This window comes from Vombatus ursinus, unplaced genomic scaffold, assembly GCF_900497805.2.
Source record: "Vombatus ursinus unplaced genomic scaffold, bare-nosed wombat genome assembly UNPS02004573.1, whole genome shotgun sequence".
Lineage (NCBI taxonomy): Eukaryota > Metazoa > Chordata > Mammalia > Diprotodontia > Vombatidae > Vombatus > Vombatus ursinus.
In genome coordinates this window covers 1,940,305-1,964,620 of record NW_020944351.1, presented here as the reverse complement: position 1 = coordinate 1,964,620, position 24,316 = coordinate 1,940,305, and the positions used below count along the sequence as shown (strand labels likewise).

Below are 24,316 nucleotides of genomic sequence, written 5' to 3'. Positions count from 1 at the left end.
CAACAGAGGTCCTCTGACTTTTCTGATTCTAACCCCAGGGCTCTTTCCACTGCACCATACTCGCTTTGCTACAGAGAAGCCAACCTGTGAAATCAACGAATTTCTATGATGATAAAGGAAAGCAAAAAATACATTTTGCAGATTTTAGTTTGTACATGTTTTGATGGCACTGGGAGTTGATGACAACCTGATAGAGGATCACAGGATCAACTTTATGAAGAACTTAAAGATGGCAAATTAGTTTTTTATACTTAATTAAGCCATTATTTTTTTTCTTTCCCTCCCCTTGTCCCCCCATTGGAAAAAAGCAAATCCCTTGTAACAAAGGATCACAGTCAAGCAAAACAAATTTCTACATTGTTCACATCCAAATATGCGCAGCTCATTCTGTGCCCTTAGTCCTTCACCCCTCCGTCAGGAGATGGGTGGCATGTTTCATCATCAGTCCTCTGGAATCATGGCTATTGCATTACTTAGATTTAAGTCTTTCAAAGTTGTTCATCTTTATATTGTCGTTACTCTTGTATAAATTGTTCTCCTGGTTCTGTTCACTTCATTCTACATCAGTTCGTATGTGCCTCCATTTTCTCTCAAACTGTCCTTTCACCATTTCTTATGGTATTCCCTAATATGGCATGCCATTACATTAATACACCATGATTTGTTCAGCTATTTCCCAATTGATGCCACCTCTTAGTTTCCAGTTATTTGCTATCACAAAAAGAAGTGACATAAATATTTTTGTACATATGAGTCCTTTTTTTCACTTTGATTTTTTTGGGATAGAGACCAAATAATGACATTATTTTAGGGGTATAATTCTAAATTACTTTCTGGAATTACCAAACAAATTCACAGCTCTACCAACAGTGTATGAATGTGCCTGATTCCTCTTAGCTCGTCTAACATTTGTCATTTTCCTTTTTTATCAACTTTGCCAATCTTAGGGGTGATGAAGTAGAACCCCGAGGTTGCTTTGATTTGCATTTCTATAATTATTATGGATTTGAATCATGTTCTTATATGGTTGTTGATAGCTTGGATTTATTCCTTTCAAAACTGCTTGCCCATATCATTTCATCATTTATCAATTGGGGATAACAGGCTTATTTTTTTTATATGAGGCAATTAGGGTTAAGTGACTTGGCCAGAGTCATACAGCTAGTGAGTGTTATGTGTCTGAGGCCAGATTTGAACTCAGGTCCTCCTGAATCCAGGGCCAGTGCTCTATCCACTGCGTCACCTAGCTGCCCTGTAACAGGTTTATTTTTAAGAATTATGTGATACAACAGAAAGAACACTAGATTAGAAATCCAGAGACCCAACTTCTCCTCCCAGCCATGAAAACTTTTAAAAATTATTTTATTTTGCTAAATATCCCAATTACATATATAAAATTTTAACAATCGTTTTTACAAATTCTGAGTCCCAAATTCTCTCTCGCCCTTCTTCCCCTCCTCCCTCCTTGAGAAGGCAAGCAATTTGATTTTGTTTTAGTTTTTGTTTTGCTAGGCAATGGGGTTAAGTGACTTGCCAGGGTCACACAGCTAGTGAGTGTTATGTATCTGACGCTGGATTTTAACTCAGGTCCTCCTGATTCCAGGGCCAGTGCTCTATCCATTGTGTCACCTAGCTGCCCCAAGCAATTTGATTTTGATCATACATGTGAGGTAATGCAAAATATATTTCCATATTACCCATGTTTGCACAAAAAAAAAGTTTTAAAAGTATATTTCAATCTGCAGTCAGAGTTCATCTGTTCTCTCTCTAGAGGTAGATAGCATTTTTTCATCATGGAGTCTTTGGAATTGTCATGGATCATTGTCTTGATCAGAGTAGCTAAGTCTTTCACAGTTGATCATCATAACAATATTGCTGTTACTGTGTACAATATTCTCCTGGTTCTGCTCACTTCACGTTACATGGGTTCATATAAGTCTTCCCAGGTTTTTCTGAAACCATCCTGCTTGATATTTTTTATAGCACAGTAATATTCCATCACAATCACATACTCCAACTTGTTCAGTCATTCCCCGATTGATGGGCATCCCCTCTATTTCCAATTCTTTGCCACCAGAAAAAGAACTGCTATAAATATTTTTGCACATTTATGTCCTTTTCCTTTTTCTTTGATCTCTTTGGGATATAGACCTGTAGTTGTGGTATTGCTGGGTTCAAAGGATATGTAGTTTTATAGTCCTTTGGGAGTAGTTTCAAATTGTTCTCCAGATTGGTTGGACAAATTCACAACTCCACCAACAGTGTATTAGTGTCTCAATTTTTCCACATCCCCTCTGGCATTTGTCATTTTCTTTTTCTGTCATGTTAGCCAGTCTGATGGGTGTGAGGTGGTATCACACAGTTGTTTTAATTTCCTTTTCTCTAATTAGTAGTGATTTAGAGTATTTTTTCATGCAACTATTGATAGCTTTGATTTCTTCTGAAAACTGTCTGTTCATATCCTTTGATAGTTTATCAACTAGAGAATGGCTCTCACTTTTATAAATTCAACTCAGTTCTCTATTTGAGAAATGAGACCTTTAACAGAGAAACTTGTAGCAAATTTTTCCCAGTTTCCTGTTTTCCTTCTAATTTTGGCTACATTGGTTTTGTTTGCGCAAAAGCTTTTTAATTTCATGTAATCAAAATTATCTATTTTACTTCCCATACCATAATCTCCTCTGTCTCTTGTTTGGTCATAAACTCTTCCCTTATTCATAGACATGACGGGTAGATTTTTCCATACTCCACTAATTCACTTATGATATCACCCTTTATGTCTAAATCATTTATTCACTTTGACCTTTTCTTGGTATAGTGAGATATTGGTTTATGACTAGTCTCTGCTAAACTGCTTTCCAGTTTTCCCAGCAATTTTTGTCAAATGTTGAGTTCTTACCCCAAAAGCTTGGATCTTTGGGTTTATCAAATACTAGATTACTACGGTCATTTGCTTAATTTGATTTAAAAAAGAAAGAAAAAAACCAAATTACTAGTATCAAAAATGAAAAGGGTGAATGCACCACCAATGAAAATGAAATTAAAACTTTTAGTAGGAGTTATTTGCCTAATTATATAAAACTGACAATCTAAGTGAAATGGATAAATATTTACAAAAATATAAATTGCCCAGATTAACAGAAGAGGAAATAGAATACTTAAATAACCCTGTCTTAGAAAAAGAAATTGAACAATCCATCAATGAGCTCCTAAGAAAAAATCCCTAGGACCAGATGAATTCACTGTGAATACTACCAAACATTTAAGAACCAATTAATCCCAATGCTATATAAATTTTTTGAAAGAATAGGCAAAGAAGGAATTCTACCAAATTCCTTTTCTGACACAAATATCATTTTGACACCTGAATCAGGGAGAGCAAAAATAGAGAAAGGAAACTATAGACCAATTTCTTTAATGAATACCAATGCAAACATTTTAAATAAAACACTAGCAAGAAGATTACAGCAATATATCTATTTTATTAGGTTTTTCCCATAAAACCAGCTCCTAATTTTATTTGTTAATTCAGTGGGTTTTTTTTACTTTCAATTTTATTAATCACTCCTTTGATTTTCAGGATTTCCATTTTGGTGTTGAATTGGGGATTTTTAATTTGTTCTTTTTCTAGTCTTTTTTTTAATTGTGTGCCCATTAAATTATCTCTCCTTGATCTATTTTCCAAGTCTGTTGTTTTTCCAATGAGATATTTCACATTTTCTTCATTTGTTCACTCTTTTGGCTTTGTTTGATTGCTTCTTGATGTCTCATGGAGTCATTAGCTTCCAGTTAACCAATTCTAATTTTTAAGGAAGTATTTCCTCAGTGAGCTTTTGTACCTCATTTTCCATTTGGTCAATTCTGCTTTTAAAGAGTCCTTCTCTTCAGTGGATTTTTGTATCTCTTTGTCTATTTGGCCAATTCTGTTTCTGAAAGTGTTATTTCCTTCAGTATTTTTTTTTGCCTTTTTCGCCAAGCTGTTAATTGTCTTTTCATACTTTTCTTCCTTTGCTTTCATTTCTTTATCTCCTTTACCACTCTTATTTGATTTTGAAAATCACTTTTTTAACTCTTCCAGGAATTCTTTTGGACTTGGATTTGTGTCTAATTCCCCCCCCCCCTTTTTTTTTCCTTTGAGGCTTTTCTTGTAGCTGTTTTGACTTCATTATCTTCTTCTGAATTTGTCACCATAGTAGCTGTTTATGGTTAGGTTCTTTTTTGTTGTTTGCTCATTTTCCCACCCTGTTTCTTGATTTGGAACTTTATATTAATGTTGGGCTCTGTTCCTGGCATTCAGGAGGAAGGGCTCAAGCCTCACACGTTTCTGCCCAGTCGTTTTCAGAGCTAATTCTGGGGTTTTGGAATTTTGGGTGCTTTCAAGGTAATATGATCTGGGGAGAGGTGTGGTCACTGCTCCCTTGGTCTGCACTCTGGTTCCTACCCAGGAAAGGCCCCTGATCCCTTAGGATTGTAATCAATACTGCTCCTCAGGGTCCCTCCTTCCTTGGGTCCAGAAGTTATACTGGCCCTCAGGGTTTCCACTCCCTCTTGACTGAAAATGCTCCCCTCTGCCCTTGAACTGTGACCCAGAAGTGGGTACAGGCAATGGAGTTGCCAAACAGTGTCTGGTCCTGCGTGCAGTGCTGGCACAAGGTTTACCTCTTATCTCTTTCTGACCAGTTGCCAGGTCCCCTTACCATCTCTGGTTTGGGTCTCCTGAAGCTTCTGCTGCTTCTGTCTCCACCACCTAGTCCTACCACTGTTGTTTCATCCACTTGCACTCTAAGCCAGCCTTTTCCTCTATGTCACAGATCTCTCTTTCCAACCTCTTGTGTTGTCTTTGGCTGGAAGAATGTCTCACTCTGACCTTTTGTTGGCTCTGCCGCTCCAGAATTTGATTTGAGGCATTATTTTATTTTATTTTACTTTATTTTTTTGGCAAGGCAATTGGGGTTAAGTGACCTGACCAGGGTCACACAGCTAGTAAGTGTCAAGTCTGAGACTGGATTTGAACTCAGGTCTTCCTGACTCCAGGGCTGGTGCTCTATCCACTGTGCCATCAAGCTGCCCCTTGAGGCATTATTTTAAAGTTATTTGGAGGGGAATGTTGAGAGAGCTCAGCTGAGTGCTTCTCTACTCTGCCATCTTCCTAGGTATATAAACTCAATAAACTCCCCTCTCTAGATTTCAGTATGTCCATCTGTAAAACAAAGGGGCTCGGACAACGTCTTTTCTACCTTTTGTCAGCTTGTGGTTCTATATGTAAATTGCATAACTGTGTGTATGTGTATGTTTTTAAACACAAAGTTAAATAAATTCTCATAGTATCCTCATGAGGTAGGTAAGAAAGCAGTAAAGTAACTGTCTAGGATCACATAACCCAGGCCACAGTGGATGGTATACAACAAATGCCGCAATTCTCTCTTCGGGTTTTCCTCTATGAATCCTGCTTAGAAATGAATGTGGTACAGTTACTTATAATTCCACAAATAACTCAATAACCAATGATGAAAGAGGCTCTGGAATTTTGAAGCACTACCCCAGCCTATGAGGCTGATGTCAGGAAGGCCTAATAGACCTTTCCCTGAACCATTTCTTAGGGTCCCATCAAGGGCAGAATCCGGTATTAGACAGGTCAGAGAGCCAGTCCAGGGGGACAGCCTTCCATTCTGATGGACTAACTGTGCTTACCCCTCCCTAGAACATCCATCAAAACTTGCACAGTTAATTCCTTGCTTTCCCTGCAATATGAATTTTCATTTGGCCAATTAACCAAGCAGCTGCCTACTTAAAAGGCAAACACCTTCACTAGCACAGGGATTTTTCTCCTGATCCTGGAATACATGAATTTTATTAAAATCCCTCCTGACACGAGGGTTTTCTGTCCTTGCAGCAGGTCTACACATTATCTTAGCTCACTGCTGCCTTCTCACAACCCATACTTTTCTACTACTGGGCTAGCTATCCCTCAGCATTTCCTGAAAGAATCCTCTCTCTTCTGCTTTGAAAAGATAAAATGAAAGTATAGTCTGTTTCATCAGCAAAGACTTACTATCCACTAGGTTATTGCATTTCTTTCTTTGTTTATCTGATGCTCCCTTTGGTCTGACAGGTGAAGCAGCCCTTACAAGCCATCTTCACTTGCTGTTCTTGGGCAGTGACATTGGGCAAATTGAGTTCACAATGTCTGTCTCTGTCTCTCTCCCCTGCTGTCATGCATAGGTATCATGATGCAAGATAGCACTGAGTATGGAGCCAGGAAACTGGGGTTGTAGTCCTGTCTCTGCCATTGGGGCAAATCACTTCTGCTCTTTTGGCCTCTGTTTTCTTACCTATAAAATGGAGATAATTCTCATGTTGCCTAAAAGCCTCAAGGAAATGGGAGTAGTTGTAATTGTTAGACTAGGACTTGGGTGGCAGCAGGACTAGGCAATCCAGAGCTTGGAATTTGGATTTACAGGAGTGGGCTGGCAGATACCATTAAGTCAAGTGGACTGGAAGCCATATGTACTGGAATTGGAAGCAAGGGAGTGAGGAACAGGCAGATAATGCATGTGCTGACAGGTAAGAAATGTGGAGTCTAGGATGATCAGCCAAGACAAGGAGAAAGGATTTAGGCTAAGGGCCAGCCAGGCAGAGGGACTGGATGATAGGAATTCAGCAAGTGGGAAAGTGGGTCTTAATGATGGACAAAAAGCAAGACTTACACAGTTTGCTAATGAGCCAAGGACTAGATGAACTTGGTTAGAGTAAGGGCAGGAGGAGGCCTGTTTCCATGCAATTCAAAACACCTGTCTAAAAAACAGCTGAGAGGGAGAGGATTAAAAAATGAAAAAGACACCATGCTGTTCCTTCTCCTCTCTCCCATCCCCTTCCCTCTCGCCTGCATACACACCATCTCAGGAACATAAGGAAGCCACCAACCTTGGGCCCTAAGAAAACGAGCCCAAGATCCTCACCTCTTCTTTGGCTCCCCTGTGGCTTCCTCTGATTCCAGCAAAGAGCAACTCCAGACCCCAAAGCTACTCCTTATCTCCTAACTGCCCCCAGCAAACGCAAGGGAACAGTGGGCTCAGACACAGCGGCTTCATAACCTCAGCAGTTATTTTCACTCTCCCCTTTCCCTCGCTTCCCAGAAGCCATCAATTTCCCCAAATCTTAGAAACTCAAAGTGAACATCTAGCCTAATACATGCCTATGCATCAAGACATAGTGGAAAGAACACTAGATTTGAAGGCAGAAGACCACAGTTCAAATCTTGGCTGTGCCACTCGCTGGCCATGTGACTGCTTCCCATGGCTGGGCCTTGCTTTCCTCCTCTATAAAAGGAAAGGGTTGAAATTGATGAACTCAGTAGTCCCTTTCCACTCAAACTCTCATCTATAATGATGCCTCCTAAACAACCCACCCCTGGCGCCCAATGGCAAGGAGTGATCCAGCCTCCCCTGAAGAGCTCCAGTTAAGAGGAATTCACAACCTCCCAAGACAGCCCAGTCCATTTGAGGGCAGCTCTAACTGTGAGGAGGTAGGTTTGGTTTTTCCTTACATGGAGTCCAAGTCTGCCTCCTTGGTACTTTGCTCCATTGCTCTTAGTTGTATCCCCAGTTGCTACTGCCACCTCCCCAGGTAAGGGTCCTCATCACTACCTTCTGAGATCATTATTACAGTTGCCTACTAAGGGACCCTCCTATTTCCACTCTCACCTCAACTTCCAAAGATAGCCTACATCCTTCTATTCAAATTGTCTCTCCTAAAGACCTGTACAAGCATCACTCCTTGGCTCTGGAATTTTCAGTGGCTCCATACTATCCATCAGGTAAAGTTCAAACTCCTCTGCCTGGCATTCAAGGCCTTCCACAATTGAGTCTATATATCCCATTACCCTCCCACATATGAACTGGTCTGCTCTGTGTCTCAATCAGTTAGTCAACAAACATTTATTAAGCACCTATATACCAAGCACTCCCCCACTCTCTCTCCTAAATGTTCCCTTTCTGAATTCTTTTATATCTTTTAGCACCCAAATCAAATGTTATCTCCTCCATGAAGCATTTCCTGATTACTCGTCCCCACTTTCCCCTTCCAAACCCTTTCTATATAAACTACCTGTTCCCCCTGAGAAAAGCTCTCAGTTTGCACCAATTTAACACAGTTACTCTAGTATATTCTTGTGGATTCTATTTCAGAGTGGCCTTGGGGTTATCTTTGCTTATCCCATATCCATCACTTCTCACATCCAATCACCAAATCTGGATCTGTATTTTCTCTCCCTACCAAACTGCAACATTGTACCTCCCCAGCACACTATTACACAAACCATCAGCACTTCCTATATATGTGTTCCGTGAACTTGTGAATAATCGAAAACAATAATGGCCAAATCACTTCTCTCTAACATTATGCATTTTGGGGGAACAATTAATTACCTTCCTAGTTATTTAGGATATTCAGACTAACAGATGTTCCCTAGGAACACTGGCCCTAAGTAGGAGAGGGAGCAGCTGTGAGGCATACTGGGAGAATGCATGGGAAAGCACCATAAATGCCCAGCATTATTCTAACAATATGGGCTATGTAGGGAGGACAAGTCAGGCTAATCTCCTCTGTTAAATGGAGGCCTGTGGGGGCCCTTCTAGCTCTAAGTCTATGAACTATTCAGAACTGACTCGACTTCTTTCAGTCTCCCAATGAATATCAACCAACTCTAGAAACAGAAATCCCAAGCAGCCACCTCCACAGCTATGACCTGGGGAGCACCCCAAAAGCTCTACCCATCCCCAAGTATCTCCCACATTGATCAGAAGTCCTCATCACTTTACAGCTATTTCTCGGGGTACAGATAGGATGTTATGGCAGTTCAGGCCACCCATGAAACTGTTTCATGAACCTAGAACATCCTAGGATCCCAAGATCGAGAACTGGAAGGTTGCTTGGAGAGCTTGGCAAGACCATCTCATCATCTTACAGAGGAAGAAAATGGGGCCCAGAGAAGAGACAGTACCTCACCTATCCAAGGACATAGCAGTGACAGGTAGCAGAGCCATGTTTCCAATCTATATCTCCCTACCTCCAAAGCTGTTTCTCTTTTTCCCACAAATAACCTTGTGTGTGGTACCAAGGAATGAAGGCCAGCACATTTTAGGAGACTCCAGGAATAGGGATGAAAGGAGCTGGAATTATTTAGCCTGAGCAAGAGAAGGTTTGGAGGGGGGAGAATCTCTATCAATACAGACCAAAGGTTATCTGCAAGCTGCTGTTCAGTCATTCCCCCTTGGGGAATGGAGCAAGCAAAAGCATGCTAAGCCACCCCCCAGCAAAGCAAGAGGAATTTAAGTTAGATATACAGGAGAAATGTTCGTCACTTACGCTTTGGAACAGAATCAGAAGGGGGCTAGGGATAGACTTGTCCTCTAAAAACAGGGTCAACAGCCTAACTGAGGTGACCAGGGCAGGAAAAAGGCCCACAGGTTTTATGGAAGGCATCTCACCTTGGCCCTCGCTTAATATCTATTAAGGTCTTCGGCCCACTCATTTAATTCAATTCAACTCCATCCAGGAAACAATTACTAAGGGCCAACTAAGTGTAAGGCACTATGTTGGGCACTGGGACACACAGACAGAACTAAAGCAGTCAGTCCTTGCCTGGTAGGAGCTTGGCATCACTTGGCATCACTCCTCTTCTGAAAAAGCCAGTGCTATGGACAATCACACCGGGAAACTGAGTCATTCTGACCATGTCACTACAACCGTCCATTCAATAAACTCCTGGGGTTCCTCCACTGTTTGGCTTTTAAAGTCCTTCATAACCTGGCCCTTCCTACATTTCCAGCCTTTTTTTTCTTTTGAGAGGCAATCGGGGTTAAGTGACTTGCCTAGGGTCACACAGCCAGTAAGCCCCAAGTGTCTGAGGCTGAATTTGAACTCAGGTCCTCCTGACTCCAGAGCCGGTACTCTATCCATTACAAGACCTAGTTACCCCCTCAAGTCTTCTTACATCTTCCTTCCCTCCATGTACTTTATGATCCAGCAGCACTGACCTCCTCACTACTTCACCATCTCCCGACTCTGGGCATTTTCCCTGACTGTTCCCCATGCCTGGAATTCTCTAGCACCTCATCTTGGCCTCTAGCTTCCCGGAAGTCCCACCTTCAGAAAGCCTTTCCCAGTCCTCCTCAAGCACAGTGCCTCCCTTCTGCAACTGCCTCCAATATATCTAGGGTGGTTGGGTGCGTGTGTGTGTATCTCTTGTTCATACACAGTCATTTGCATGTTGTCTCTTCCATTGCACTGTGAGCTTCTTGGGAGCAGAGACTTTTTTTTGGCCTTTCTTTGTATTCTCAATGTTTAACACAGTAGCTGGCACATAGTAGGCCCTTAAATGCTAGTTGACTAACTTACTAAGAAACACTTCCCTTCAGAAGAAATAAGTCCCTCAGAAGTGAATTTTTTTTTAATAGCAATGGCTATGAATGAAGTAGCCAGAGGCCAAAAACCTAGGGCAAAATTAGAGGGCTGCTCACACCAACTACTCCATGGAGCTGAACATGAGCAGCAGATGGTAGATTTCACTCTGGAGTTATCTGCCAGTCTCTAAGGTGAGATAAGGCTCCAGGCATCCCCAAATTGCCTTTCAATAATAGCTTGTCTCAAGTCAAAGGGGATTCAACATTCTCCTGGGTTTTAATAACAATTAGGATTCAGTGTGAGTTATACTCTGCAGTCTTCAGTACCAAAACGAAGCCCATCACTTGTTATGCTGGTGAACAAAGGTGTTAGGACAAAACCAACCACAGATGGCTTCTTTGCAATCCAGATGGGAGTCTGTGTCTGCCGACCAGAAGCTGCTGCTAGTGCTCGCCTGGGCATCCTCCACCTCTGCCAACTGCTCACAACTTGCAGAGGATGGGCAAATGGGGGAGTGGTAGAGAGGGCCTAGACCAGCTCTACTGAATAGGCCCCACAGGAAGCTCAGAGGCTCACTGATTTAGAGCTAGGGGCTGAGGGAGGTCCCTTCAAGATGATCTGGGCCAACCTCTTGATTTTCTACAGGGGCAAACAAAAGCCAGAAGAAGGGAAATGATTTGCCCCAGGTCTTTGAAGGTGGAAGAGGGAGGATTCACACCCAGGTTCTCCTACTCTTCCCTGTGCCACGTGAAATCCTCAGGGATCACATTTCCTTCATATACTGACATGCCTTTCCTTCTAGCAGTTGATTTTTTCCTTCCATTGAGAATCAACTCAACTAGAAACCATTTATCAAACACCTACATCCTATGTCCAAGGCCCTATGCTATGATCTGGGAATACAAAGGCAGGAAACAACAACAACGAGACATTCCCTGGCTTCGATGAGATTAGATTCTGTTTCCTTCAATTCTGATGTCTCCATCTTGAACTTCAGACCAGAAAAAAACAATATCTCAATCAGAAGGGAATTCAGAGGACATCTTGCCCAACTCGTTACTGTTGTTGTCATTGTTGTTATTGTTGCTAAGTTGTTTCAGGTGTGTCTGTTTATGACCCCAATTGGGGTTTTCCTGGCAAAGATGCTGGAGTGGTTATCCAACCGTTACTTTAATAAAAATCCCCTCTACCATATTCCTGACAAGTGGTGATCCAGCCTCTGTTTGAAACCCTCTGTGGATGGAGAACTCACTACCTCCAAAGGTAGACTATTCCAGGTTTGGATTTTTTTTTCTACTGAGCATTATTCTGTCTCTGTAATTTATACATATTTCTCCTAATTGTGCCCTCTGGGGCCAAGCAGAGCAAGTCTAGTGCCTCTAAATCAATAAACAAGTATTTATTCAGATGTTTACTATGTGCCATGCACTGTGTGAAGTTCTGGGGATTCAAAGAAAAGCCAAAAGCAATCTCCATCCTCAAGGAGCTCACATTCCAATGCCAGAGACCACAAATACACATTTAGGTATGTACAAGATACACAGAGAGCAGATAAAAGGGAACCTATGAGGGGAAGGCACTAGCAGCTGAGGGGTATGTGTGTGTAGGTGTGTAGGAAGGACTGGGAAAAGCCTCCCGTAGAAAGTAGTGTTGGCGCTGAGCCTTGAAGGAGCTGGGGATTTGAGGAGGAAGAAGAAGAGAAGGAGAAAAAAAGATGAGCACGTGAGGTATGAGGGATAGCCTGAGCAAAGGCATAAAGATGGGAAATGGGAGTGATGTGTGTGAAGAGCAGCAAATATGCTATGGTAGGCTGCATCCCTGGAAGCTATGTGGCACTGCAGTGGACAGAGTGTCTGACTTGGAGTCAAGAAGCCTCATCTTTCTAGGTTCAAATCTGGTCTTAGACATTTACTAGCTGTGTGACCCTGGGCAAGTCACTTCACCCTGTTTGCCTCAATTTCTCATCTGTAAAATGGGAAAGAAATGGCAAACCATTCCAGTATCTTTGCCAAGAAAACCTCAAAGGGGGTCACGAAAAGATGGACACTACTGAAAAACAACTGAACAAATACAAAGTATAGCATCCAGAATGAAGTATGGGGTAGTGGAAGCACAGTTAGTATTAGAATCATGGAGAGACCCAGGTTCAAGCTCTGCCAGTAACATGTAACAGGGTCTTGTGAGCCGGAACAATTCATTTCAATTCTCATTGCCTCCTGGTAGTTCTCTAAGACTACAGATTACAGAGAAAGGAAGATCTGTATTGCTAGAGGGAATTTCTTTCCTGGGATTCAATGAAGCGTTCAGAGCAAGAATAACAGCTAATCTACGACAGATCACCACAATTTAGCAAAAACATTCCCAAGTTAGAGCTTCTCCAGAAGAAGGCAACCAGGATGACAAAAGGATTGGAGAGCATTTCTTACAGGAAATGGTTAAAAGAACTGGAGGTGGGGGGGTTATCTGGAAGAAGAAAAGATTTAGGTGACTCAGAACTATTTGCAAGTGTTTGCAGGGCTATCAGGAGGAAGAAAAGTTCCTCACCTAGGCCCCAGAAGGTGGAACTAAGATCAATCAGTGCAAGTGAAATGGAAATTCCTTGAGCTAGGGACTCTTTTTGTTACTCTGTCCCCAGCCCCCAGACTCTAGTCAGGCACTTCACAAGTATTTAAATTAAATAGAATTGTTTGAATTAAATTCAGCTGAAATTGCAAAGAGGCAGATTTCAGTTTAACAAAAGGAGAAGTTTCCTAACATTTATAGATTGTGGAAAGTGGCTGCCTAAGGGTGTAACTAGTTCCTTCTCACTGGCTCGCAGGAAATCTGTAAAAGGAGAGGAGAAGACCACTTGCTGGGGGTGTTGTAAAAGAGGTGCGAGTTGGACTACATGTCATTTGAGGTTCCTTCCAGCTTGGAGATGCTGTGACTCTAAGGTTTGGAGCCTGGTGGGAAAAAAAGAGAATGGTAGCAGAGACAGATATTAGGCAGCCAATGAAAAAAAATTGATTTGGGATATGGAGAGTTTGAGGAAACAGTGGAACATCCAAATAAAACCTTAAGTAGACAGATGAAGATATTGGCAAAACATTAGAATCATCCAGGATAGCTCACATTTCCCTTAGACATGGCAATTATAATGCATTTTGCTCAAAACAGCCCTCTTTGTCTCCATATCCCCAGCATCTATAACAACGCCTGGCATATAGTAAGTGCTAAATAAATGCCTCGATTACCATCCGGTGACGTAAGTATGATTGTTATCACTTTACAGATGAAAAAATGGCTTTTAGGAGAAGTAAAATGTTTTGCCCGTGGGTATACAAAAAGCAAGTGGCAGAGGCCGGACTTGAACCTAGGACTCCTGCCAATGCCTTTTGGCACTGTTTCTCAAAATTAGAAAATGAGGGGTCATAGTTATGGAATGAACAACTGAGGCTGTGAGAACAGATTAGACCAGCACAGTTCTCCCATAGAAGGTGTAAAGACAGAAGAACAGAGTGAGGATACCATTTAAAACAGACCCCAATTTATGAAGCAGCTGTCTCAGCGAGGAGGCCGATAAAGCCCAAAAAAATTGTTGGCCAACAAACTTTTAGTCTACTTGCCAAAGGAAACATCAGAGCAGTCAAGAGGAACATGAATTTAGAAAATAAACTCGTTTTTAAAATATTACAGATGGGAGAAGAGGGAGGATCGGGGGAGGGGTTTAGATGTAAAAACAAAAGATATCAATAAAAATTTATTTTTAAAATATTACAGAGGAATATGGTTGAAAGATTACAATATACTGACTCAGAAAACCATTTCAAGAGGTGGAAAAAAACGAAGCTATTCAAAAAAACCGGATGAAACTCAACTAAGTCAGACCTTCATAAGAGCATTTAAAGATGAAAATGGAAGGTAGATGACTAATAGGCAAGAAGTAGAAGGGATCTATCAGCATTTTCCATAGGACCACTTTCATCATAGATTATTAGTGCACACTTGGACTTTTAACAGCTCAGTACCTAATGTGCTATATTGGGAAGCAGAAAATGGCACTCAAAACAAGCAGATGAATCCTTAGTGGAAAGACTCTGCTGGCCTTGGATTCAGGAGACCTGGATTTAAATCTTAGCTCTGCCACTTTCTAGCTGTGTAACCCTGCACGAGTCTCAGTTTCTTCATCTATCTGTAAAATGAGGAAACATTGGACCACATAGTGGTTTGTGAGGATCAATTTCCATCATCCATGGAAAGTGCTCTGCAAACCTTAAGGCATTATATGAATATCAATTAGCATTAAGAAAATTCCATGCTAGAGGAGAGGATTTTGAAAACATTGAGGGATGGGTCCTCAAAGCATCTAAAAGAGAGGAAGACTAGGAAAAAAATCACAGATAGTATTATCACCCAAACTGGGTGATCCAGAGGACAATAATAACTATTGACCCATTGGCCTACTTTCTTTCCTCTACAAATTCTTTGTAACAATGAACAACAAATTTATTGAGGATATATTTGAGATGGAAGCAATCAGGCTTATTTTTTTTTTTACAGCACACCACATCTTCACAGTCACTAAATCATTTTTGCGTCTGTCACTGGACAGTTCTAAAAAAAAAAAAAAAAACATTTGTCTCAGTAGAACACAAAAGAGCCTTAAAGGCTTTCTTCTACCTTATCTGTTTTCTACGTGGATGTTCAATTCCATTTAGCAAAGCGTTTGTTAAGTGCCCACTACTTCCAGGTAGGAAATGGTACCCAAGTTTATATTGTAAGGAAGGGGACCTAAGAGCTCATGGTTAGAAGTCCAGTTCAGACATGTGGCAAAGTTTGTGTAAAAACACAGAAGGGGATGATGGAATGCCAACTAGGCCAGTTTGGCTAGAAGATACACTCTGGGAAAGGCTTTAAGTGCCAGGCTAAGGAGCTTGTATAGTAACCTAATGGCAATAGGGAACCTCTGATGATTCACGAGCAGCTGAGTGATGGGGTGAGACCCTTGCCTTGGGAAGATTATTTTGGCAGCTCTGTGGAACATGGATTGCAAAGCAGAGAAAATGGAAAAGGGAGCTCAATAAGGAAGCTACTGATAGCATTCAAGTGAGGAGGGATAATGTCTTGAACTAGGGTGGTGAACATATGTGAGGACATAAAGGGAAAAAAGTGAAAGATACTATGGATGAACTGACAAGACTTCGCAACTGAATGAACAGATGAGATGAAGAAGAGGGAAGACTCGGAATTGACTACAATTGTGAATTTAATTAGCTTGGGAGGATGGTGATATCCTCAGTAAAGATATGGGAGATTATTTTTAATTTTTTTAGTACTTTATTTTTCCAAATGCATGTGAAAACAATTTTAACAGTCATTTTTAAAACTTCTGAGTTGCAAATTCTTTCCTCCCTCCCCTCTCTCCCCCCACTGAGAAGGCAAGCAATCTGATATAGGTTATACATGTGCAGTCATGCAAAACATATTTCCATATTAGTCAATATCGTGAAAGAAAATACAGACAAAAAAAACCCGAAGAAAAGTAAAAACTTTGCTGCAATCTGCCTTTAGACTCCATCAGCCCGCTTTCTGGAGGTGGATAGCATTTTTCATCATACATCCTTTGAAATTGTCTTGGATCCTTGTATTGCTGAGAATAGCTAAGTCATTAACAATTGGTCATCGTACAATATTGCCATTACTGTGTATACTGTCCTCATGGTTCTGCTCACCTCACTTTGCATCAGTTCATGTAAGTCTTTCCAGGTTTTTCTGAAAGTATCCTGCTCATCATTTCTTATAGTACAACAGTATTCCATCACAACCATATACCACAATTTGTTCAGATATTCCCCAGTTGATGGGCATCCTCTCAATTTACAACTCTTGGCCACCATAAAAAGAGAAGCTACAAATATTTTTGTACATATAGGTCCTTTCTCCTTTTTTTAAAATCTCTTTTGGATATAGGCTTAGTAGTATGATTGTTGGATCAAAAGGTATGCAGACTTTTATAGCCCTTTGGGTATAGTTCCAAATTGCTCTCCAGAATGGATGGATCTGTTCACAACTCCACCAACAATGCTCTAGTTTTCCCATGTCCCCTCCAACATTTCTCATTTTCCTTTTCTGTCATACCAGCCAATCTAATAGGTGTGAGGTGGTACCTCAGAGTTGTTTTAATTTTCATTTCTCTAATCAATAGTGATTTGTAGCATATTTTCACATGACTGTAGATACCTTTGATTCTTCTTCTGAAAACTGCCTGTTCATATCCTTTGACCATTTCTCAGTTAGGGAATGGTTTGTATTCTTAGAAATTTGACTCAGTTCTCCATATATTTGAGAAATAAGGCCTTTATCAGAGAAATTTGCTGTAAAATTTTTTCACAGTTATGATTACTGTGTATTTTCTTCCATCTTATTTTCCCATTTATCTTTTTCTCCCTCCTTTCACACTGTCCCTCCTCAAAATTGTTTTGTTTCTGACCATTTCCTCCCCAAATCCACCCTCCCTTCTATCAGCCCCCCTTTCTCTTATAACCCTCCCCTCCAACTTCCCTATATGGTAATATAGATTTTTATACCCTACTGGGTGTGTGTTATTCCCTTTTTGAGCCACTTCCAATGAGAGTAAGGTTCAAGCATTGCTCACCACATCCCATCATCCCCTGCACTGTAAAAGCTTTTGTGCCTCTTTTATGTGAGATAATTTACCTCATTCTCCCTCTCCCTTTCCCCTCTTCCCAGTACATTCCTCTTTCTCACCCCTTAATTTTTCTTTTAGATATCATCCCACCATACTCAACTCACATCTATGCCCTCTATCTATGGGTATTCCTTCTAATGTCCTAATAATGAGAAAGTTCTTAAAAATTACAAATATCATCTTTCCATGTAAACAGTTTAACCTTATTGAATCACTTATGATTTCTCTTTCCTGTTTATCTTTACATGATTCTCTTGAGTCTTGTATTTGAAAGTCACATTTTCAATTTAGCTCTGGTCTTTTCATCAAGAATGCTTGAAAGTCCTTTCTTTCATTAAATACCCATTTCCCCCTGAAGGATTATACTCAGTTTTGCTGGGTAGGTGATTCTTGTTTATAATCCTAGTTCCTATGCCCTCTGGAATATCATATTCCAAGCCCTCCAATCCTTCCAGCTAGAAGCAGCTAAATCTTCTGTTATCTTGATTGTGGCTCCACAGGGTCACACAGCTAGTAAGTGTCAAGTGTCTGGTCTGAGGCCAGATTTGAACTCAGGTCCTCCTGACTCCAGGCCCTGTGCTCTATCTACTGTGCCACCTACCTGTCCCTCCCAATTCTAATTTTTAATGAATTATTTTCTTCAGTGAGCTATTGTACCTTCTTTTCCATTTGGACAATTCTGCTTTTTAAGGAGTCCTTCTCTTCAGTGGATTTTTGTGCCTCTTTTACCACTTGGTCTATTCTGTTCTTAAGGTATTATTTTCTTCAGTATGTTTTTGTGCTTCTTTTACCAAGCTGATGATTATTTCTTCATTATTTTCTTGTATTGCTCTCATTTCTTTTCCCAATTTTTGCTCTACTTCTCTTATTTGATTTTTAAAACCCTTCTTGAGTCTTCCAGCAGTTATTTTGGGGGCTGAGACCAATTCACATTTTTTTTGAGGCTTTGGATATAGGAGTTTTAACTTTGTTTTCTTCTGAGTTTGTGTTTTGACTTTCCTTATCACCATAATAACCTTTCTACAGTCAGGTTCTTTTTCATTGTTTGCTCGTTTTCCCAGCACATTTCTTTACTTTTAATTTATGTTAATGTTGGGCTCTACTCCTGGTGTGGAGGGGATATTGTCCCAAACTTCAGGTTTTTTGTGCTGCTGTTTTCAGGGTTAGTTCTGGGAGTCTAAAAATTTTCAGTTCTTCTAAGGTGGTATGCTATGGCCTGTGAGAGACCAAAAGCATGCTTTTTCACCCTGGAACTGTGACCAGTGTATCCACTCCCCTGCAGCCAAACACTCTAGTATGCTAACATTCCTTCTTTCTCTGGGACTGTGACCAGGAACCACACATGGTCAATACCATAGACTCCTGTGCCAGTGCCAGCAAAGAGTCCTCTATAATCTCCTTCTAATAAGCATTTTGACCCCCTTACCCTCAGTGGGCTAAGAGTTCTGGAAGTTGCAGTGGCCATTCAGTCACCCTCAGGGCCTGCTGCTGGCTTGCCCAGGCATTACCTGAACTGGCTGGCCCTGTGCTCCACTCTCACCCCAGTGAGACAGACTTTTCCTGGTGGCCTCAAAGTTGTCTTGGGCTGGAAAATAATTCCACCCCATCCTTCTGTTGGTTCTGCCACTCTAGAATTCGTTTTGAGATGTTATTTTTAAATTATTTGGAGGGAAATTTGGGAGAACTCAGGAGAGTCACTGCCTCTACTTTGCCATCTTGGCTGTACCCCCAAGATAGGGGAGTTCAGAGGAAGAGGAAGTTTAGAGAAAATATGAGTTCTATTTTAGACATGTTAACTTTGGGATGCCTATGGGGACTTCTGGGTAAGGATATCCATCAGGCAGTTGGAGATGCAGAACCAAAGCTCAGGATAGAGATTAGGACTGAATATGTGTTTGGGAATCATTTGCATAATTGAACCCTTGGGAAATGTTGAGATCACCAAAAGAAGGAATAGAGAGAGTGTTTAAAAAAAAAAGAGGTCCTAGGGCAAAGCCTTGGGGAACACCCAGAGTTAGGGACTCAAGTGGGGACCTAGCAAAGGTGACTAGAAATGGTCAGGCAGCTAGTAAAACCCAGAAGAGAGTAATGTCATAAAAACCAAGGAAACAGAAAGTATTTAGGAGGGGAATGGTCAATAGTGCAAACAGCTTCACAGAAAGCAAAAGACTGAGAAAAGGCAATTAGACTGAGCACTTAAAAGATCAGTTTCAGTTGAACAGTAGAATCAGAAACCAGATTGCAAGGGGTTGAGATGTGAGTGGGAGATGAGGAAGTAGAGGCAACAAATGTAGACAGGTTTTGTTTTTCCTTTTTTTTCCTGGGAGTTTGGCTGACTTTCAAAGGAAGAGGAAGAAAGAAATGGGATAGGAACTTGAGGGGGTGCAAGGGTCAAGGAAAGGTTTTGAAGGATGAGAGAGGCCTAAGCATATTTATAAGCAGTAGAGAAAGAACCAAATAAATGAGGAGGGATTGAACATGGAAGAAGAGTCATGGTAATCAAAGGGGCAAGACTTCAGAATAGATGACATGGGATCAATAGCATAAAAACAACCAGAGAGATAACTTTATTCAGTGATTCTCTGGCTAGCAATAGTAAGCAAGCAAGCATCACATTGGAGAATACATGATCACTAAAGATGATGGCCACAGTCGTGGAGAATACTATGGATGAATTCCAAGCCATGACAGATATTTACAGATAGTAAAGTCCTCCAGAAGTTCCTTTTTACAGAAAGATACTCAGGGTGTTGGGAGTGCTTTTCAAAAGCTATAAATAAAGATTACCTGCCCCCACCCTAATTATTCTCACTTAGGTTGAATCTCCACAGAAAATGAAGTAGAGAAGGAGTAGTGTTGCCCAGTGGAAGAGCATTCAATTTGAAGGCAAAGGATCTGAGTTCAAATTTTCATTCTGCTACTTACTGCCTGTATAACTGGGGGTAAGTCACAACTTCTCTGGATGTTTCCTCTTCAGTAAAATGAGAGGGTTGGAATAGAATCTATTCCAGTCTATTCAACAGATGATCTCTAAAGTCCCTTCACGTTCTAAATCTATGATCCTAATTCCAAACACACACACATACGTACATATACACACACACACACATCTCTAAAAGCTCACATCCCTACAACACTTTAAAGTCAAGTCAATAAGCATTTATTAAGCACCTACTACCTGCCAGGCACTATGTTAAGTGCTAAGGACTCAAAGAACAAAGAAAGGTAAAAAAAGGTGTCCCTGTTCTCAAGGAACTCACAGTCCTTGGGGGGACAACATGCAAACAATCATGTTGTTGTTTGTCTTTTGTTTTCAAAGAGGACCAATGACTTCATAGGTGATGTCTTGACTCTTATGTGAATTGGATTGAAGTGAGGCAGAGCTGTACAAAGTCATCAGCCTCACTCTCTCTTCCTGAGTCATTGAAGCCCAGTGGCAAGACAAAAGTCCAGATGACTGGCAATGGCCCAGGATGCAGTGGTCGACCTTGGTGTCTTCCATGTCTGACCAAGCTCCTGCTTCAGCTGCCTTCATGGCCACTAGAACAAACTGTTCTCTCATTCTGCCAAGTGAAGTCTTCACATCCTTGGTGTAGATATTCCCCCTCACTAACCAACAGGTTGGAGACCTGTCAGTTACCCTCAACCTGGTTTAGCCCAGCTGCTGAGACAGTTTTACCAGAGTGTGGCTGCTCCGCATGCTCCAGCTTCTTGGAGCCATAGGTGAGAATTGGGTGAATCAGGTGGACACCAGAGGTGGATAAGCAGCCCTGAAAAGGGCTTGGCAAACCCTCACACCAGAGGTGCTACTCTTCCCTGAATAAGCCATACACCCCCAACAATTATATACAAAAAAAGATAGGCAATTAGGTGGCACAGTGGCTACAGCCCTGGGCCTGGAGTCAGGAAGACCTGAGTTCAAATCCAGACTTAGACACTTACTAGCTGTGTGACCCTGGGAAAGTTATTTAACCCCATTTGCCTCAGTTTCCTCATCTGTAAAATGAGCTTGAGTGGCAAACCACTCCAGTATCTCTGCCAAGAAAACCCTAAATGGGGTCACGGTGAGTCAGACAAGACTGAAAAATGACTGAACAAGAAAATAAACTAGCTATATACAAGATCAAATGAAGATAATCTCATGGAAGCAGGACTGGAAAAAGCTTCTTGCAGGAGGTGGAACTTTGGGTGAGACTTGAAGGAGGCCAGGATGATGAAGGAGAGAGTTCCAGGTATGTGGAACAACCACTGAAAATACTCAAAGTCAGGAGAGGGAGTGTTGTATGCAAAGAACAGCAAAGCCAATGCTACTGAATGGCAGAGCATATGGAAGGGAGAAAGGTGTTCCAAAGACTGAAAAGGTAGGAAAGGATGGGGTTGTGAAAGGCTTCAAAAGTCAGAGGATTTTATAATTGATCCTAGAGGTAATAGGAAGCCAGAGTTTATTGAATTGTGAGGAGGCAGTGACACTGTTAGACTGATATTTAGGAAGGTCAATCTGGCTGCAGACTCTCCAGACGACTTGGAGTGGGGAGAGACTTGAGGCAGGGAGACCAAGTAAGAAGCTATTGCACTAGTGCAGACAGAAGGTGATAAGGTCCTGCGCTAGGTGGGGTCAGTGTCAGAGGACAGGAGGAGATATCAAAAGGATTAAAAAAAAAAGACAACACAGGAATTGGTAACTAATGGGGGGACCTAAAAGAGAGCTGAAATTTGCACCTAGGTTTTGAACCCAAGTGACTGGGAGGATGGTGGTAGCCTATCAGCACTTCTTAAACTTCTTAAACACAGTTTAAGAAGCACCTAAGGAGTCATGAGTGGAAAAAGTGTAAGAAGCCCCGGCCTAGATAATAATAGGGACGTTAGGAAGAAGGCAGGGCTTTGAGGGGGAAAGATATTGAATTCAGATTTGGACACATTGAGTTTAAGGTATCTATGAGATATTTAGTTTGAGATGTTCACTAGGCAATTGGAGATGAGCAACTAGAGGTATGCAGAGAAGTTAGGCCTAGACAAATAGATCTGAGAATCATCTGCACAGAGATGAGAAATTAATCCATAGGAACTGATAAGATCAAGGAAACTGATAAGACCAAGGGAAACAGCACAGAGGGAGAAGAGAAGGCAGCCCAGGAGAGAGCCTTGGGTGCTGGGTGAGATCTAGATGAAGGTTTTGTTTACTATTTCCCTCACTACCAGGTAGGTAGTATAAATATGACGAAACCCATTTTACAGAGGAGGAAACAATGGTTCAGAGAGGTTATTTGTCTTTGGCAGAGTCACACAGCTAACAATTGAAGGAGCCAGGACTCAAACCCCGATTGACTAATTTCCAGACCAGCCCTTTTCTATCAGCCCAGAGCTAATGGCATTTGGGTTGGGATGGAAGGTCCGATGTACTCTTCACTTTCCCTTTGTTTTGGCAGGTCAATGCTTGTCATGGCCCTAGAGGTTTGGCAGTAATCCCAGCACTGCTAAACTGAACAAGCTTTGGGCTTTTGAGCCTGGATCTTTGTTTTAGCTGCAAACCTGCCATTAGTTGATGAAATATTTAATAGCTCCCCCAAATGAATTTTCTGTCACCTAAAAAGACTTCTTGCATATAGCAAGAATATATAGGGCCGCTACAGAGCATCACCCAGTGCCATTTGGGCTACCTTCTCCATAATGGCCACCCAGGTTAACTGAGTTTGAGGAGAGGGGGTGCTCTAGAGTGCCATTGTCAGGAGAAGTAAATTCAGATACACTGATGAGGGGGGAGATGGCATCCAGTAAGTAACTTCCTAAGGAAGTCAGTCCCCAAGTAATACAGAGACAAGGATGAGGCCTAATAAAAGAATATCTTTAAAATTAGGAAGGAGGAAATAACACTGAGCTCTACCAGAGAGACAGAAAATTAATTTAGAGTCCAAGAGTCCTACACAAGAGCAGAGTGGAATGCTCCCCTCGTATGATCACAGGATTTCAGGGTGGATGGAATATCAGAGACCTTGTCCAAGTTCAATATTTAACAGAAGAAGAAACGGGGCACTAGGAAGAAGAGACTTTTCCAACCACCTGCATAGAAGACGACCTCAATTTGCTAAAACACTTTCAGTGTTGCAAAACCCTTTACGTGCATTAGCTAATTTAATTCTTCTAATATTCCCATAAAGGAAATACTGGGAATAAGGAAATATTAGGGTGTATGGAATGTTCAAGGGGATTAACATCTCTGTAATCCACTGAGGGGTAACCAATAGGCCTCAAACCCATCGGTTAGTTAGGGGTATGTCCACCCCAAGCATGTGAAGACTTTCCCCAGCAGAATGGGTAGATAAGAACAATTTGTTCCAATAGCCATGAAGATGGCTAAGGCAGGCGCTATGGAGCACTTAGAGCTTGGTCAAACGTAGAAGACACCAAGGTTATCCACTGCATTCTGGGCCATCACCAGGCATTTTGACTTTTGTCAGGCCACTAGACTTGGATGACTTGGGCATAGAGGGTGAGGCAATGACTTTGTGCAACTCTACCTCACTTAAATGCAATTCACACCCAATGTCACTGGTCCTCTTTGAAAACAAAGGACAAACAACAACAAGGGAAATACTATTATTATCTCCATTTTACAGAAGAGCAAACTGAGGCTTCAGAAGGTTAAGTGACTTACCCATTATAACAAAATTAATAAGTATAGGTGGAATTTGAACTCAGGTTCTAAGTCCAGCATTCTTTCTACTCTACACCAGGCTCTTTTTCCACAGATTTGTTAAAACATAAATAGCAACTCCCACTTTCATAGCACTTGAAAATTGAGAACACTTTCTATCGAACAACTGTGTAAGGTAAATAGTTCAAGCATTATTATTGCCCTTTGATGAGTGAGGAAACCAGGGTTCAAAGATGTTGCTTGCTGAACCTCCATAATATAGAGGTTACAGAGCTGAGTGTCAGAGCAGGACTCAAAATCAGGTCTTCTGGTGCTAAGACCAATGACTTCTCCAGGTGTGTTCAAGTGACAGCTTCAAAGCATTTAGATACAATGGGAAGCAAGTTCCCTGGGCCTCTGGGGCCTTGTCATATGGGCATCTGTGGCAAAGGACCTGTATCACCTTTACTGGAAATGAATACCAGGGAACTTAAGTGAATTATCCAACATCACACAGGTAGTAAGTGCAAGAGGCAGGATTTCAACTCAGGTCCTCTGGCTCCAGAGATGATTCTCTTTCTACTACATACAGC

The 24,316-nt window shown here is 41.4% G+C and overlaps 1 protein-coding gene across 1 annotated transcript in view; it reads right to left on the bottom strand.

The window, feature by feature from the left end:
• GPC3 (glypican 3) overlaps nucleotides 1–24,316 on the bottom strand; it is a 686,351-nt gene that overhangs the window by 328,507 nt on the left and 333,528 nt on the right.